Source organism: Tachypleus tridentatus, chromosome 10 (assembly GCF_004210375.1).
Source record: "Tachypleus tridentatus isolate NWPU-2018 chromosome 10, ASM421037v1, whole genome shotgun sequence".
NCBI lineage: Eukaryota > Metazoa > Arthropoda > Merostomata > Xiphosura > Limulidae > Tachypleus > Tachypleus tridentatus.
Window position 1 is genome coordinate 169,869,439 of NC_134834.1, and position 19,325 is coordinate 169,888,763.

At 31.8% G+C, this 19,325-nt stretch overlaps 1 protein-coding gene across 3 annotated transcripts in view; it reads left to right on the top strand.

The window, feature by feature from the left end:
• Positions 1-19,325, top strand: part of LOC143230892 (dopamine D2-like receptor) — a 186,167-nt gene that overhangs the window by 31,683 nt on the left and 135,159 nt on the right. The window contains exon 1 of one of the 3 annotated variants that reach the window (XM_076465183.1): positions 17,118-17,193. The exons of the other annotated variants lie outside the window; for them this stretch is intronic. The gene's annotated coding sequence lies outside the window, so the exon portion shown is untranslated. Of the gene's footprint in view, positions 1-17,117; positions 17,194-19,325 lie in introns of those variants that run through there. 3 annotated transcript variants of the gene reach the window in all.

The window sequence follows — 19,325 nt, forward strand, 5'->3', positions numbered from 1 at the left end:
GATAAGAATAAACATTAAACTTTAAAATTGATTGAGGTGAAATATATGAAGTCACTATAAAGTAAAACCATAAACCTAAGTAATATACTCGATTACACAATTGTAACCCAGCAACTGTAAAAGCTATTTCATGAAGTTTGTTTAGAATCATAGTACAATAAAACTGCTTTAATGTTATTGTTGAAATGAGTTGTTAATTAGTACTGTATAGGTCTTGAAAGATCTTATTAAACATGATATTACAGTACACAACTCAGTATAAAATATACGAATTATTGAAACTTTGACTAGAATTTCAACTTATTGTATACAATACAGAACAAATACGCGTTACAAATGTAACAAATTGATACACGACTAAACAGCTTGTTAATACCTGCTCATTTCAGTCCGGCTATAAGGTATCGCCAAATTTCGTTTGCACGAAAATATAAGTTTGAAAGCTAGTCAGTAGTTTTAACCATTCTTGGTATATATCTATATCTATATCTGTGTGTGTGTGTGTGTATTCATATACTGCGAATAACACCACCTAACGATGTCTAATTGTATTTAAAATATTAATCAAACGTTAACATTGATATGCGATTTTCAATGTTACATTTTTCAACCCTTTAATATTTTTAATGGACAACCAGTTTATTAGTCTACCTCAAATGAGTGTTTATTTTATCTTACACAAAACCACTGAGCTGATGAACTTTCATGAACCAATGTTAAATGCCCTTTTTATTTTATTTCAATGTTTAGTATCAGATACAACATGAATTATTTCAAGTAAATCTCGTTACCTGGTATAAAAGAAATATTAAAAGTTACGAAATTAATATAAAGAGATCCGTAAACGCTATATTTAAATTACGTTTTATGACTTCACTTTTCATAAAACAGTTTCATATTCCTCTACTTAAGTTAGTAATGAGCTACGTAAATATTGGAGCAGCATTTTCCTTTAGTTCAACATAGTTATGGATATATCTTTTGAGAACCAGCTATAATAACCTTGTAAGCAAAGCATGTTTGTGGATATATATATATATATGCTGACAACTCATATAGGTCAGTAGTGTCATGGATAAATCTGTTTAGTAAAGATATCAAAGCATTGGTCAGTCTCGGACATCTGTGGACAGATTTTGTTATCAAATGATAACGATTCGGAAAAGTTATTAGTACACTGAAGATCTGAAACTTTGAATTTACGATAAATAAAAAAAATCCTTCTTGTATACGTTCCTATTTAATTACTTTATCCAACAGAAATTTGAAAAGAATATATCTTATTTAAGTTTTGCACATCACGGTTGAATAAACTAGCCATGTGAAGATATGTTTGAATTTCGCGCAAAGTTACACGAGAGCTATCGGAGCTAGCCGTCCCTAATTTTGCAGTGTAAAACTATAGGGAAGGCAGTTAGTCATCACCATCCACCGCCAACTCTTGAGCTACATTTTAACCAAAGAATAGTGGGATTGACCGTAACATTATAATGCCCTAACAGCTGAAAGCGCAAGCATGTATGGCGCGACGGGGTTGCGAACCCGCGCTCCTCAAATTACGACTCGCACGCCTTAACCCACCTGGCCATGCCGGGCCAATAGCGTATGTAAGGGAAATGAATGAATGAATGTGTGCGTGTGTTTTCTTATAGCAAAGTCATATCGAGATATCTGCTGTGTTCACCGAGGGGGAATCGAAACTCTGATTTTAGCATTGTAAATCCGAATACTTACAACTGTCCCAGCGAGGGACTGGAAATGAATGTCTTGGTATAAGCTTTCTATTTATATGCAAAAACGGCTCGTTTGGGCTGAGAAAACACTTTACATAGAAGAGCGAACAACGTTTCGACCTTCTTCGGTCATCGTCAGGTTCACAAAGAAAGAGGTAACTGACCGGAAGCTGACCACATGTTTGAAAGGGGGTTGTGTAACTGTGTGTCGAAATGTAGAGGGCGGTATTAGATGTTTGAATATATAATTTTATTTATTATATTAATATAGGTATAAAGGCGTTCCTTTATATTGGTTTATTTTGGGTTTAAGTTGTTGTATAAGTAAGGCTTCTTTAATTTTGCGTTTGTTTATGTTTGTTTCTTTATTTAGTATTTGAGTGTTTTCTATGGTTATGTTGTGTTTATTTGACTTGCAGTGTTCGAAAACGTGTGAAGGTGACTTTTTATGTTCTTTGAATCTGGTTTCCATTTTTCTACTTGTTTCTCCAATATAGAAGTCGTGGCAGTTATCACATTGTATTTTATAAATAATGTTGGTGTGGTGTTTGTCAGTGTAGTTTTTACATAGTATAGACCTCAGTTTTGTGCCGGGTTTTTGAATAAATTTGGTATTAATTGGAATGTCATATTTTGTTACTAATTTTTGCCAAATGTTGGTTATTTGTTTGCTGATGTCGGGAATATATGGTATACAGCAGTATATGGTTTCGTGGTTTTTTTGATTCGTGAGCTGTATTTACTTTAGTTGGTTGATTTTGCTTTCTGTGTAGTGTGTGCTTTCTATTTATTTTGTCTTGATCAAAAGAAAAGTGAATTTATGCATTCATATTGCTGATTCATTTGGTAATGATTTACACAAAAATAAACGGAAGAAATATAAACTACAGCCTTCTTGTAATTTTAGTTTAGTTTACATAAGACGGAATGACGAAGATTGATACACATTACGGTTTAATTTATTTTTTATTTGATTTTAATGTATTTAATAATGATTGTTTGAGAGATAAACCGCTATTTGGTACAGTCTTATGTTCAGTTTTGTATCACAAAAGAGCGAATATAAGAGGAAAAGAAAATATATAAATCTACCAGAAGAAGTTATATCAATGCTTTAGAATAAAACCAGTTTTACTGAGGTTAATGTTACTTCATAAATCATTACGGCACATTTTAAAATAACCTCATTTATGTGTAGTGTAATTAGTAACGTTAATATTTGTCAAAAAAGTTAATATTTTTTCTTTTATTACTTATACTCTGTAAATATTAAAATTGACTTTTTGAGATATTTCAACTACTTTTGCATTTCAACGTAATTGTATCAGCTTCAGAGTCAGATAAAATAATGGAATTTTTAAAATGTTGATTCTGAACAACCAAGAAAAAATTGATAGAACAAGAAAAGAAAAGGTATGCAACAACACATTTGTTACTCGTTGAATGCAAAATACTATTTTAAAGTCTATATTTATTGTTAAAATGTGAAAATCAACAGTGCAATTCTACCGTTTCCATGGTTAGTAGCTCATGCGATCTCCAAGGTTTAAGCTACTACTAGCCATGACAATGTATAATATCCAGTTCCCACAGTCTAACTGTAAGTACCTTTCTATCTACTAGAGCTAGAAAACTATTTTAGTCTTACATTCATGAGGCTATTTTCCATATACCTCTGCTCCCCATGTATTCAACAGTAAGATTTGAAGGCTTATATTGATAAAATTAGTGACTAGCTCCCTGTCGTTACACAGCATAGATAACCTATTGAGCAACTTTGCGCTAAGCAACAAAATAATCAGATTTTTGTTTTTTTGGATTTCTCGTTGACAGGACACGAAGCCTAGAACCTTAGGTCGATCGTCTGATACGCAGCTGTTGGAGTTTATTTACTGGAGCATATAACGATACATCTGAAGTAACTTTAGAAACTGGAAAGCCTAGTAAACTATATTCTTGTTCTATTTGTCGAATGGAGAAAATGCTTAAATAGACTTTTGATCCTAATCATCCATAAAAATCGAAAAAGTACATCATGTTTAGAAATACACATAGTTTGAAAATATATCCCTTCTGAATATCCAAATGTCCTAAAAGCCTTCTCGAAAGTTAAGCTTGACTAAAATCGGTCTTTAACTAATTTATTTTATTCGAAGTTGCTACCTGTTTATTTGTAAAGGTATTTTTCTGATTCTTGGAAGTGAACCATTTAAGGTGATATAAAATATATGATAAACTTTTGTTTTTATTTCCACAAGGTATTTAGGATATATTTACAGTAAGTTCTTTGTGCGATTGATGTACGGTTTTTAAAAGCGATCCAAGAAAAAAATCCTTGTTAGTGTTTAGTAAAACTCCCCCTGGCTTAACTGAATGGCACACCATTTGTTGTGATTTTGAGTAGTGTCTAAGTCACACATGGAAAGAGAGAGCTTTGTCTACACAACTATAAGATAATCAATAAAAACAGCCTGATAAAGGATAGGCTGAGCTTTGGAAAAGTAAACCTGAAGAGCTGGCAGTATTAAGATAACATGATATTACTGTAAAAGGAAAACTAAAACTACAATATACTTTTGAAACGGAATCCAATTCGTTCTAATGCTATTGTATAAAACAAGTTACTAGATATTTTTTCACATTCATATTCAAACATGAGTTCTAAGTACCAAAGGTATACCTTCTCACTTTATTCGTAGGTAAACATATTGCAAATATCAAACATATGTCGGTGCATTCTCTCTTTTAAACAAATTAAGAATATTGACATATCTGTGATAAGCCAGTATATCCGTAATTTGGTCCGGATGTGATTTGGAGAGGGTGTTCTTGGTTTACAATCCAATCCTACAAAATCACTCCGATATTCAGTTAGGAATATAGTAGTCTAAGAGTTGGCGGTGGGTGCTATTGACTAACTGCATTTCTACTAGGCTAATCTATCCTGAATTAAGGACTGGGATACACAGATAGTACTTTGTGTGGCTTTGAACAAATTTGACACGAAACAAACAAATAAATATCCTCTGCCTTATCCATATTTGTTCCAGCATGGCCAGATGGTTAAGGCACTCGACTCGTAATCCGATGGTAGTGGGTTCGAATCCCCGTTGCACCAAACATGCCCGCCCTTTCAGTCGTGGGGGCGTTGGTAATAAGAGTAGCCCAAGAGTTGGCAGTGGGTGGTAATGGCTAGTTGCCTTACATCTAGTCTTACGCTGCTATATTAGGGACGGCTAACTCAGATAGCCCTCGTGTAGCTTTGCGCGAAATTCAAAACAAACTAAACCATTATTTACATTTAAACACAACTTAATAGTATTCAAGATAAACCAGCGTATCCTCTATAATCTTGTCATAGCCAAGCGGTTAGAGTGCTCGATTCGTAATCCACGAGTTCGAACTCTCGTCCTACCAAACATGTTCGTCCTTTCAGCCGTGGGAGCGTTATATAGCGACGGTTAATCCCACTCTTTTTTGATAAAAGACTAGCCCAAGAATTGGGGTTGGGTGATGGTGACTTCTCTCTCGTCTTTTACTACTAAATTAGGGACTGCTAGCGCAAATAGCTTTCTTGTAGCTTTCCACTAAATTTAAATCAAATCAATACACTCTATTTTACCTACACTTAAAAATGCGTTATTGGTTTCTAAGATAAATAACTAAATTATATTTTAATTTATAAATATCTAAGGCAATCTTCCATATTATATTTCTCATTGAAATTTCAATATAATCTCTAAATGCATTAGTCTCAAAAATTAGATAATTTTAATGTGCAATAAGAAAAGGGATAAAGTAAACAAAGTTAAAACAAACTATCGGTTGAGCTTTGGAACAAAGTTTCTAAAAGATGCAGATATTTTGTATTTAATGGTAAACAACATTATATTTTGTATTCTATATCTCTTACTGCAGCAAATTTAGTTAGTTTTTTTTGTAACCAATATTAACTTTGAAATAAACTGTCACCTTCATTTCGTATCATTCAGTAACAGTGGGTGCTACATATTAACGAATATTAGTAACGATTTGCTTATTGCCTGTTACATTAGTAAAGAAATAACAAGAAAATTGGATAGTCAATCATTTGCATGTAAAATACACAAAACCAACTCTAGAAATAATTAGTATAGATTATGTAGATGTTAATTCTTTCAATATTTTATGTAGGTAATGGATTATTACTTACGCTGTGAAAAACAGTCATCCATCCACAAACTTAATTTAATGCACAAATATTTTAGCAAAATGAGTTTTAAAAAGAGATGCGGTCCTTATGAACGAAATAATTATATTTTTATTATTATAGATAAACCTTTTATAATTTCCTTCAGTGGATGTCTAAGTTTATCAAAAAAAATGTTAATTAAAATAATGAATGTAGTTTTTAAAGTGCAAAATCTTTAAGAACCCGTTAGATATAATGTATTTTTTGTGTATTCACTATAATAATGGGCCTTATTTTCTCTGCTAGAGGGAATAATAATAGAAAAATGTGTAAATAAAACACTGAGTTTATTTATCTCGGATTATGAAGACTTAACAAGAATTTATTCCAGGAATGAAAATGACAGACGCGCGTGTTTCACTAGTCTGTTTCATACAATCAAACTAAAAGTCTGAGGAACTGCAAAAAAATCAACAATCAGTTTTAGATAAAATAGTAAAAAGTTTGTACAGTGGTATTGTATTAATACATAAAAGAAAATACGTATACTTGTCTATCGAGGAGTACGTATAAATCAATTTAATATACCTCAAAGAAGGTAACTCAGAAGTCAGAATTTTCAACCTTTAAATTTTGTATCTTCTATAAATTCATTTGATAATAGTTTATAAAAGCTACAAAATATATCAACAATATTAATATTTACTCATACGATTCAGTTGTTGACCTATCTGTGGAAAATTTTAGTTAGCTCTAAATTTATCACTTTTTCCACAAAAGAAGTAAAATCAATCAACGGTGGAGACTTCCTTGCTCTTACCATTATCTTGCACTCAAACCACAACATGATTACATCTTTGTATTGATAGAGCTGAAGCAATCGTCTGAAACGTCACACGCTCACTCAAAATTGAATATTCAAATAAATGGCGTGTTCTAAATATTTTTTTGTGTGTTAGGTAATAATAAACTGACCAATCAGCATGTACTTCATTCCAAAAGCACTGATACTCCCATACCAATGTTCTCTTTCATCTTAAAGCAGGTTAAAGATTGCTAACGTCAACTTTTATCACTTTAACACACTCATGTTAATGTGAAAGTTATTTACTAACTCTACATGACAAATCAAATCTCATTTTCAGTGAAATACTGCATTTTGTTAATATATTAAGTATAACAACACTGGTACCTTTATCAGGTCGGGTGACGACGATATTTTTATTAGCTAATTTCTTTAAAACAATATATTTTTGTGAATAATGGTGGAAGTAGGTTTATTTGAGTTGTAGTTGTAGAATGAAGACAAAGTGGGGTTTTGGATTTTGTCTTTACAAAGTCTTCTAGGTTCTGGAAACTGTTCCTTTTTAAAATAAGCTGAGATTTCAAAATTTTATACAGTTACGACAGAAAGTTTATACCTCTGTGTCGTGAGTAGTTTTATAACTTAAAAAGTATCACGATTAGGATAATGAAAGTATAGTATGTTATACATATCATATAAACACACATCTACATAAATGTTTATGGAAATTAAACGAAAAATAAACTGTTTATAAACAAATAACCAAACATAGGAGGGGCAGAAAGGGGCGTCTACTTTAATGGTCAGTTGTGTAGCCTTTCAGGTGACTTACTTGGCGCGATCTCTCCTCATAGCTTTCCATGATCATTTGACTGTACTGGACTGGTATTTTCTTCCATTCTTCTTTATAGAAGTCCTCCAGCTCCTGCAAGTTTTTTCGGATGACGCTGATGAACCATGGTCTTCAACTCATGCCAAACGTATTCAATTTGGTTAAGATCGGGTGACTGCGATGGCCACTCTAGAACGCTTATATGGTTCCTCTGCAACCAGGATTGCACATATTTTGAATACTCTTCCAATTGGTAAAGGGTTTATCTACATGCTTTCTTGCATATCTCAATCGAGCTTCTAAATGAACAGGCTTTAAATATGGAGTTCTATGACGGCAGGTGCTTACTTCAACCCCAGTTTCCCTTACCAGTTTCTGTATGTCATTACGTGTTAAACGAGAGTTCCTACTAACATCTCCGAGAACCTTCCTCTTTGTTCTCTCTGGAATTTTGGTGGGGTGTCCGGAACGAGGGAGATTAGCGGTTGATCCTATAAGTTTAAACTTGGCAATTATGCTTTGAACAGTAAATTTCGGCACATTAAGTTGTGTAGCAATACCGGAAAGAGACACACGAGACTTGATTTTACAATAATTCGGTTGTTTCAAATCACTGGACAGTTGTTTCCTGTTTGCAATGATGACCAAGCAGATAATGACGGAGACGGCGCTAAATTGCAGGAAGTAAATTTTTGCTGGTTAAATTCCAATAATTATGAACCCAGTATCCAGTTTTGAAATGGCATAATGTAGTTTATTCGCTAAATTAAACAAAACTGGTACGGGAATATCAGTTTTCTCACACGTTCTGAAATGTACGAACACTTTCTGCTCCTCCTATTTTTGATTATTTGTTTATAAACAGTTTATTTGTCGTTTAATTTACATAAAAATATATGTATAATGTTTATAATATACCACACGTCTATTAATCGTGATACGTTTTACGTTATGAGCAAAAAACTACTCGGGACGCAGGGTTAGGAACACTTTCTGTCGAAACTGTATGTTTGTTGTTACTGCTGTCGTTCTGTTGATCATTATTAAACTAACTGTATGTTTGTTGTCACTGCTGTCGTTCTGTTGATCATGATTAAACTAACTGTATGTTTGTTGTCACTGTTGTCGTTCTGATGATCATTATTAAACTAACTGTATGTTTGTTGTCACTGTTGTCGTTCTGTTGATCATTATTAAACTTCAAATGAATCTGTTAGTATTATTAAACGTCAGGATGGGAACTATATTCTACAGATATCTCATTCAGTCAATAAAATTGACCTAAACTCCCGAACTTATCATTGGACATTCAATTCTTGACCACTTGCAAACACCACCAAATCATCCTCAAATTCCTTTACTTCAAAACTACAAATTGTTACAGGCAGAAATAAGTTGCATATTCCTCGTGTCAACGTATCTGTTAAAGAAAAACTGAAGTTGAAATCGAAAGAGAAGAAACATTCTATCATTCAATATGGATCAGCGAAGAATGAAATAAGAAGTAAGTTATCACGGATCTAGTACAACCACGGTCCCCCAGTGGCACAGTGGTATGTCTGCGGACTTGTACACTGAAAACCGGGTTTCGATATCCGTGGTGGGCAGAGCACAGATAGCCCATTCTGTAGCTTTGTGCTTAATTCTAAACAAACAAACAAACAAACAAAGTACAACTACGAGCTTAACCTCAATAACAGTATTAATGCAAAAACCGAAATACAGCTGGAACATAAGCAGAATGTTAAGCTGAATGAATTAATTCCACATGCAACAACATTTATCATAATGAAGTGACTGCTTTTAACTTTAGTGATGTTGCACTCGATGGACCCTTTAAAAATGCACTCGCTAAGGGACTAAAGTTTTGCTTACTTTCTCGTCAAATTATATTCTCTGATTACCTGTCCACCTAAAAAGCACCTAACAAAATTAAACATTCAATCTGTTTTCAGCAAGAATGACTCCCAGAACCTAGATAACTTTGTAAAAACAAAATTCGAAAACTCCATTTTGTCTTCATTCTACAACTGCAACTTCCAAAAACCTACTTCCACCATTACTGACGAAGAATATACGGCCCTAAAGGAATTATATAATAACAAAAATGTCGTCACCCGATGTGATAAAAGTATTAGTGTTGTTATACTTAATAAATTGAAATATGTTAACCAAATGTAGTGTATACTCCGGGATAAAACAAAATTGAAAGACTGCGGTTTTGGAAATATTGTCTACTGTGTAGACTTTTTTTTGCCTTATACTCTGTTGTACGATATAGGGAATAAAAGATATAGCCGTTGCTTCATTTTGCCCAGTTTTTAATGAAAATAACTGATTGTGTCATTGTTTAACAAAACGTTTAAAATATTAATAATAAAAGTATAAGATATACATTTTCGAATTTTTTGGCTTTTGGCCCCATGAAATCCTGTGAAAGATCTAAATCAAAAGCATTAAAAAGGTGTCTAGCTCTATATGACCAAGGTATATAGGAAGTTTCAAGTTAATCTTCCGCGAAATGAAGAAAATGGCGGAGGATTTGAACTTGTTTGAAACATGAAGAAACAACAGGAAAAACAGGATTTTAGAATAATATTAAATCATTTTAATCGCAGATATCGAAGTCTCTAAGTCAATTTTTCTTAGGCCTAACTTTAGCCTTTATTAAGTACGGTCTATATTCGATAAAGAAATAAGTTTAACACGGTAACTTTAGCCTACTGTGGAGACATAATTACGTATAACCTAAACAGAAAAAAAGTAAATTTTTCTTGTTTTTAATAAGCTTACGTATTAAAGATGCAAAAGTATGAATTTGATATATCTCTGCTCTTTGCTTTTCTTCTCACACGACAGTTCAGCGGTAATCTTGAGGTGTTACAATGCTAGAAAATAATCGAAGCTCGATTCTGCAATGAGCACGGTGCATATAGTCTACTTTATAAATTTGCGCTTACCAACAAACAAGCAAACTAATCTTTGTTATTACAACTTCATTATCTTATTCTTGATTTTGTGTAAAACAAAAAATCAATTTCACACGTGACATTGACAGCAAGGTTTATAGGGGCAATCCCTATGTTCAGTCAAATTTCAGCAAAAATTCAAAAAGATAAGTTAATGTTCATAATAGCTGATACTGTGACAAACATATAGAAGTGTAAGAGCTTATTCCACGTTTATATCACTGGCGAAATAGATTAATGTACATACGAGTAAAGTCCTTAGAAAACGTATCCAGGTGTTTAATGTCAATTAAACAAAAGATGATTGTTTAAGGCCATTTCGAAATCTTACGACAACCTAGAATACGATAGAGACAGGAAAATTAAACAGACTGATTTAATGTTTCGTTTTTATGGTTGTTTTATGGTCCACTGGCAAATGCCATAAGTGGACCTAATATCTTTCTTTACACATGTATAGCTTGTCTTCAAGTTTGATATTACGAAAACTTTATTTCTCAATTACAATAAGCACATAGGAACATACAAGCTATAATAGTAAGCATCCCCAGCGTATAATGGCAAATGTTTTCACCATCGCTAAGAGTAATTAGCTGAAGTTGGTTGTTGTAACATACTTTAAAATCAATAAAACTGGGAAAAGTTGTTTCTGAGATAAAAGCACTTAGGTAATACTTTCTTACAGTAACTTAGTTTCTCCCAGCATAATTATCAAGTAATTTTAGTAACATTTTGCTTATTAAATGCTCTTATTCCAACTTATTGTTATTTTGCATTATGTTAATCCAAGAATCGCTACATAATAATATAAATTAGTATAAAGTATAGTCCAGAAACAGGAAAGCATTTGTATCATTCACACTTTAATATAATAAGCGGCACAGCGTCTCACTTTCAGAACTTGAATGATGTGTGTTTTAATACGGGAAACTAACTTCATCTTATTAGAGAGTAAACATAATTATTCAGCCAATAAATAGCACTTCTAAATAAAATGTGCTGTGTGGAATAAAGCATCATTTTTTTGGAGCTGGTACGACCATTTTCCATATTATTTTAATACTGTATACATTGCTCATAATTTTACAATACACTAAGTATTCATGTGTCTCTAATGGCTTGATCAATGGGTGGAACCCAAATCAGTTAAAGCACGCCCATGCTACGGAATTACTAACTACTTTTCAAATTTGAGACGCCACTACCACATTCAAAGCCTTCTCCAAGCTAGTGTCATCCCTACACTACCCAGCAAACAACGTCTAAAGTAGTTGTATTAATTACCATATACAGTGATTTTCTATTGTTCTTTATGTCATCTAAAGTATCATGAAAGCTAACGCCTCGCGGTCAAAACTATGCTGAGTGGTTTATGGATTCAAGTCTAGGCAGTCTCGAGGTTTCCGTTTTGTTCTGTGTTTAGTAAGTGTGTTGTTGTTCATTACAGTTCTTGGCAGTGTACTTAAAGTATACTCCACTTGTAGTGGTGTATTTAAAGTATACTCCATCTCGTTTCAAAGTTCAGATTGACTCTGAAATAATTTATTTTTATTCCCTCAGTTTTAACTTCAACAATTTTGAACATAAATAGGTCTGATATGACTAGAGGAAACATAAGACATATCCTGAATTTAGTTACCATATTCCTTGAAAATAATGTGAACAGAAAAGTAAAGAAACTTTGCATGTTTTAACATCATTAAATAGTTTCTTGTAGATTATAAGTGAATCCATTACTAAAAAATACAAACAATTAGCGTAATTTCTCATCATTTATCATACTGGAAGATTCAGAGCCTTGAGTGTTCGGACACATTTTAAAATAAGGACATCTTCAAACAGCTTTTCATGATATATCGACATATCCGAGCAATACGTTTTTAGGAGAGTTTAAAAAATACGGTGGTTACGTGTTAGAAAAATATATGTTAGAATAATTAGACAAAACGATATAGCATTTCAGATTTGGCAAAGGAGGCTGAAAGGGTTAACATGATTAGTGGGACGGGGATTAGAACCCGCAACCCTCAGATTATATGTCGAGAGTCCTAACCGCATGGTCATGCCAGGAAACAAAGAAAGCTCAACCTGGCATCAATAACTTTGGGTGAATTCCAAAATCTAGCAAAATAATCTAGCTTGAATGTTGTATTCTCAAAATACTTTGAAACATTAATTAGAAAATCTTAAATTGACGAAAAACAATATTAACATTTTTTATTACAATACTTTAAAAAATGTATGTTACGAACGCCATTTGCTTTTCATTTTTTTAATATATTGTAATATAATATAATATATTTATGACAATTTATTTGTTGTTAAGTACAAAGCTGTACAATGGGCTACCTGTGCTACGTCTAGCATGAATATCAAAACCAAGTTTCTATATCTACGTGTCTGCAGAGTTACCTCTTTGTCACTGGGTAGTTTTTTTAAAGATAGTTAAGTTAGGCAGTTATGTATATCAACCATCTGTCTAACTAATACTGGTGTATTAATTGTTTATTGATAATTTAGTATAAAAATTCATAATGCAAGTAAATTGATATAAGTTGACAACTCTAGCCTCAAAATAAACCTAAGTGATATAGACTATTATAGAGGAACTCGGAATATTATTACATGTGTCTTAAATAAAAAGTAAAACCCTGACTGATTAGCTTTTAACTCTTTTTATTCCTCAGCGTGTTCACGTGCTCTATTTATCCATTGCTTGCTTTAGCTTTATGCATAGTTCTACTGTTTGGTGTGAATGTGATACTTTCCATTATTGTGAGTTTTGTCAATTTAAGTGTTTTGTTTCCACTGTATGTGTCAGCTTTAATGTGTTATGTGCTATTTACATATAATACACATATAATAATAATATAATAATATGTTATAATAAAATGTCAATTTTAGCCTAGTATATATCATTTTATGATCTTTAGTATTTTATTCACACAATGTATAAAAGTTAGTATGATATCCACAATTTGAAACATAATTGGCATATTATTTTCTTTGTATCACTATTTTAGTGTATTATCCACGTTTTGTATCACTTTATTGTGTTATATACAGTTCGTATTAATTTATTTTGTTACCTACAGTTTATCTCAAATTTTCGTTTTATTTACAACTTGTCTTATTTTATTTTCTACGCTTTGTATTACTTCATTGTATTATCTACAGTTTGTATTACTTCATTGTATTATCTACAGTTTGTATTACTTCATTGTATTATCTACAGTTTGTATTACTTCATTGTATTATCTACAGTTTGTATCAATTTATTGTATTATCTACAGTTTGTATCAATTTATTGTATTATCTACAGTTTGTATTACTTCATTGTATTATCTACAGTCTGTATTACTTCATTGTATTATCTACAGTTTGTATTACTTCATTGTATTATCTACATTTTGTATCAATTTATTGTATTATTTACAGTTTGTATCAGTTTATTGCATTATTTACAGGTTGTATCAGTTTATTGCATTATTTACAGGTTGTATCAGTTTATTGCATTATTTACAGGTTGTATCAGTTTATTGTATTATTTACAGGTTGTATCAGTTTATTGCATTATTTACAGGTTGTATCAGTTTATTGCATTATTTACAGTTTGTATCAATTTATTGCATTATTTACAGGTTGTATCAGTTTATTGCATTATTTACAGGTTGTATCAGTTTATTGCATTATTTAAAGTTTGTACCAAGTTTGTGTCATTTACAGTTCATTTCAATTTCAATGAGGTATTCACTACTTGTATAAGTTATAGTGTGCATGCTTAAATCTTTCGTTTTATTAAAAGCAATGCTTATTTCTTCTACGAAAACAAACTCAGTGGTTTAAAAATTTTGGATTTTTACAGATTAGCAGATGAGGTTACAAACTTCAACCTAGTTTTAATTTCCTGTTTATTAGTATCGTTTATTCCCTCTTATGGATGCGCATTTTAATTTATACAGCATGCTTTGTTATTTCAATACTAACATTAACGATTTACACTCTGGATAAATGTACCATTTAACATAAGTAATGGCGGACTGAGAGTGTACAACACCCTTTTCCCATTAATTATTTTTGTTACTCCTACTCTATTTACCTCGTATTCAACAATTAAAACTCGCGTTCTTCTTTTCTTAAAATTTTCACAAGTGTGGACGTAAGAGCAGTGCGCTCATCTTCTGGTTAAGAACCGGTTTTCTTAGTTTAATGACATTCTTAATGAGATTCTAGTATTATAAGGTATACTTCTTTTCGGGAATGGAGAATAACACGTAAGATCTGGAGATAGACACAACATAATAATATTAGGTTGAGGAATAATTCGTGAGCGTTTTTAAATAACTTCATTCAAGCATTACAAGCAAGACTATACAATACTTCAATGCATGAACACATTACACCCAAAACATTTATTATGATACTTTATTTCATGTAATACCTAGGTATATAGTATGCATTGTTTTAAACGAAATTGCACGAAATTAAATGCGAAAAGCAGATGGTGTCGAAAATGCTCGATTTTGTCCACTTGACATTTCATTTAATGAGCTGAAAATGAAAGCAAAAATTAAAGACATATGAAAATCAAACACACCATCCATTAGAGCAAAAAATTATCTACCAAATGACATGAAATATTTTGCAAAAGCGTTTCATTTATGAATATATTTTTTAACTTGAAAAAACGCTCACGAATTATTCCTCAACCCAATAAAGCTTTAACTAAGTCTAGAGATAAGTAGTTAGGTAAATTCAATTCCTTATAAAGTATAGATGTGAGTACGTATTCGTAGAACACTGGGATGGGATGGTGTTATTAATAAATTATCAGACTACCACTTGTCTGATAATGAGAAAAGAAACTTACTCAAAGGTTACAGTTTTATATTATCTTTTAAAATAGTTACGGTATTATTTTCTAGGTGTTTAAACTATTTTACGGCAATTATATAAGTGTTATATAGAAAAAAGAAATAAGTGAACAATTTTTGAACAGGCTAGATCTCAAGTCCTGATTGTATCTTCAGCATATTGAAAGATGTAAGATATAGAATAAGGAACAGTGACTTAAGCAAGGCTTGAACACAGGCTATAAAAGCTTTAAAATGTTTATCTGGTTTAGTTATTCAAATATTTTTAAATGTAATGTGTGTTATGATCTTAAGTAATACAGATTAGACCAATAAATTGGATAAATTTATAGAAATTAGAAGTGCTACCATAGCAAAAAGGAAAACCAAACTCATGAGAAACCTTTTAAAGTTCCAAAATAATCAGCCAAATAACGAAAGAAATGTGCCAAAAAATAAACCAGATTGAATGTCATACAGTTTAGGGTTTTGTACGGGTTCTTAAGGTTCATAAACAGGAATGTATATTTAAACCAATTATGTCTAGTGTAAGAACTTTATAATTAATAACCGGCAAAACTTTTGGTCTCTGTTCATGAAATAGGTTTTATAGAATGAATATCCTGTTAGGAATGCGTTTTAATTTTTCAATAGCTTAAAACAGAATTTAACAATGACGTTCATTGTGCCAGTTATGAAATCAAGTCATTGTTTACAAATACAGCTGTTGATGAAATGATTGATGGTTTTTAATCTTGTGTTTGCTGAGAATGAAATTATACATGTAATAGCTACAAATGTTTTTCAGACACTTCTATGAAACGATTACAATTATGTTTCACAGTAAGATATATGAACATATAAATGTAGTAGCTACAGCTGCATCGTTCTAGCCATTTCCTGTGCTTCTTTGAAAATGTTTGGTTAGAGTTCTATCCTGGAAGTTCTAAGCATTTGAATTGTAGGATATATGTTGATGACTCTTAACAATGTTGAGTCGTTTGGCGAATTTCACCAGTTTTTAAATGATGAACACCCAAATATAAAGTTTACTGTTGACAATGGAATTGATTATAAACTTTGGAGATGCTTATGTATTAAATAATCAGGATGAACTTAAAGTGTATCATAAGCCTTTCTTTTTTTACCGGACTTTACTCAGATTTTGAAAGCCACATTCATTGAATGTTTATAATTTTTATACGCAGTTTTCTTGAACTGTCAGGATATCAAAATTTGATTAAAGCAATATTGAGAACATGAAACAATTGCTTAGAAGAAATTGTTTTATGTTGTTTCTAAATAGAATAATACATTACAAAACTGAAATATTAAATATACGTGTAGTCATGTTAGAAGTTCCGAAGAAGACACTTACTTTAATCATATCCTATTTTCGCACTATTTCATACGTCGGTAAGAAGAAAACTAGAAAAGCGATCAGACAACTATATCCACAAGTTCAGTTAAATGATATCTTTAAAATAATGTCTTGGTTGAAATGGATTTTCAACTTTAAAGACAAACAATCTTCATTAAAATTTAAATACCTCGCTAGTGGTTTGTGAGTTTACGTGCCGGAGTCGTAATCAGGGATATATTGTATCTACCACTAGAGAGCTCTGCAGTCGAATAGAAGAACGCTGTAACTCTAAAACCTACAACACTACTAGCGCCATCAACTTGCGTTTATACGAATGTTGTGTTCTGTTTATCTCCAGTTTCTTCCGCATCATCCTCCACTCCTGGAAAGAATTCCAACTGGTGTTTGCGGATTAATCCTGTTAAGTCACCGGGAATATATAGAGATTTATCAGTCACATATAACTTGTAAGTAATAAAATTATTTTAAATATCGATGTGAATTGTCAAAGATTTAAATTTTGAAATTGATATATTTCCAGTACATCGATATTTTGTTTAGTGACGTATTTACGTAAGGGCTAGAGGGGGCTCAGTCCGAGGACCCATTCATAATTTTGTTCTATGTAAAATTACCTGGGATGTAGGACCCACAAAAATTATTGGCCCCTGGGCTCTCACAATCTTAAATCCGCCACTTATTTTGTCCCTCTATAGAGCTTTAGTAGAGCCTTAATTTTTTTCGATTCTCAGTTTTGTATTTGAATGAACAATGTAAACAAAATAAAATAGGTGAGAGACTAATATTTTATACATAAAAAACATACAGAATATCTGTATTCACCATTCAAAATAAAACGCAACAAAAACTGAAATATATTATACTGTGTAAATGCTTAATGCACGTATATAATGTTTCTAGGTTTGAAAAAAGTTTTATTTTGAACAGACAGAGAAATAGTGAAGTAAGGTATATGACCATAAAAGGGTGAACCAAAATTACAAGTTTTTACTGTTTAACTTGCCTGTAAACATTTCAGTTTTGTCACTGCGATCTAAAAACCACTCTTAATTCATAAAAAAGGAAAGTTTATATAGATATATATGAAGAGCTTTCTGATTATTCAGAATTAACCACTAACCTATATAATCAACATTACGAGTATCGAAAGCAGGATTTTAGCGGTGTGAGTCCGCAGACATATCGCTACACCACTTGGTGTATGAAAGAAAAAAATAAAATAAAAGACATTCTGCAAATGCATGTGCTTTTCAAATGTAATATTTGCATGTTACACATAAATAGTTTTTGTGACTAGACAAGAACTGTTTTGAATACACCGAAAGCTTCACGAACGACACATGATTCGAAAAATTACTTAGAAAATCTTAACTAGCTTCATACAGACGAAATATATATTTTTAACATTCGAAATCTGCTGGCAAAATGTTTCACATATCATGTTGACTGGAATAAAATAATTAAATATTTAAACTCAACATGATTTATGAAATCGCTTTGTGATATATATATTTCTCAATACCATTTTTATTGCAAACGTCTACACTTGCAACGGTCATAGAATACGAAGTATGTTTAGTAGATTTTCAGTAAAAAACAGTTTTGTTTTCTTAGCGATGACGTCATTTCTTGCCAGATTATCTGGTATTACAATGAGAATTCTGTATGAATAATTGATCACGTGTCTTATTTTATATTGGGTTGAGGAATAATTCGTGAGCGTTTTTTCAAGTTTAAAAAATATATTCATAAATGAAACGCTTTTGCAAAATATTTCATGTCATTTGGTAGATAATTTTTTGCTCTAATAGATGGTGTGTTTGATTTTCATATGACTTTAATTTTTGCTTTCAATTGCAGCTCATTAAATGGAATGTCAAGTGGACAAAATCGAGCATTTTCGACACCATCTGCTTTTCGCATTTAATTTCTTGCAATTTCATTTAAAACAATGCATACTATATACCTAGGTATTACATGAAATAAAGTATCATAATAAATGTTTTGGGTGTAATGTGTTCATGCATTGAAGTATTGTATAGTCTTGCATGTAATGCTTGAATGAAATTATTTAAAAACGCTCACGAATTATTCCTCAACCTAATATTATTGGCCAAGTAACCATAGAAACAGATCTATAACTAATTCTGTCCCATAAGCAAAATATTGAACTCGAAGACAGTTTATTTGAAAACTAGTAAGGTATTCTTTAGAGCATCAAGAACGTTTACATTAACCACACCATGGGTGTTGTGTGTGTGTTTTTTTTTATAGCCAAACCACGTCGGGCTATCTCCTGAGTCCATCGAAGAGAATCGAGCCCTTATTTTCAGCATTGTAAATCCGTAAACTTACCGTTGTACTAGCGGGGAACCCGCACCATGGAAATTGGTTTCTGTCTTGAAAAATAATTTGAAACACTCATAACTTTTATAACGCTGCAATTAAATAACTATTATTCACTGGATGTATAAATTTTATCAGTAAACATTTCGAACCAATACAGGATCCAATCGAAGATTTTTTTCTCAATATGAAAGTTAAATATCACTGTTTTGCATGCAATTATTTTTAATGG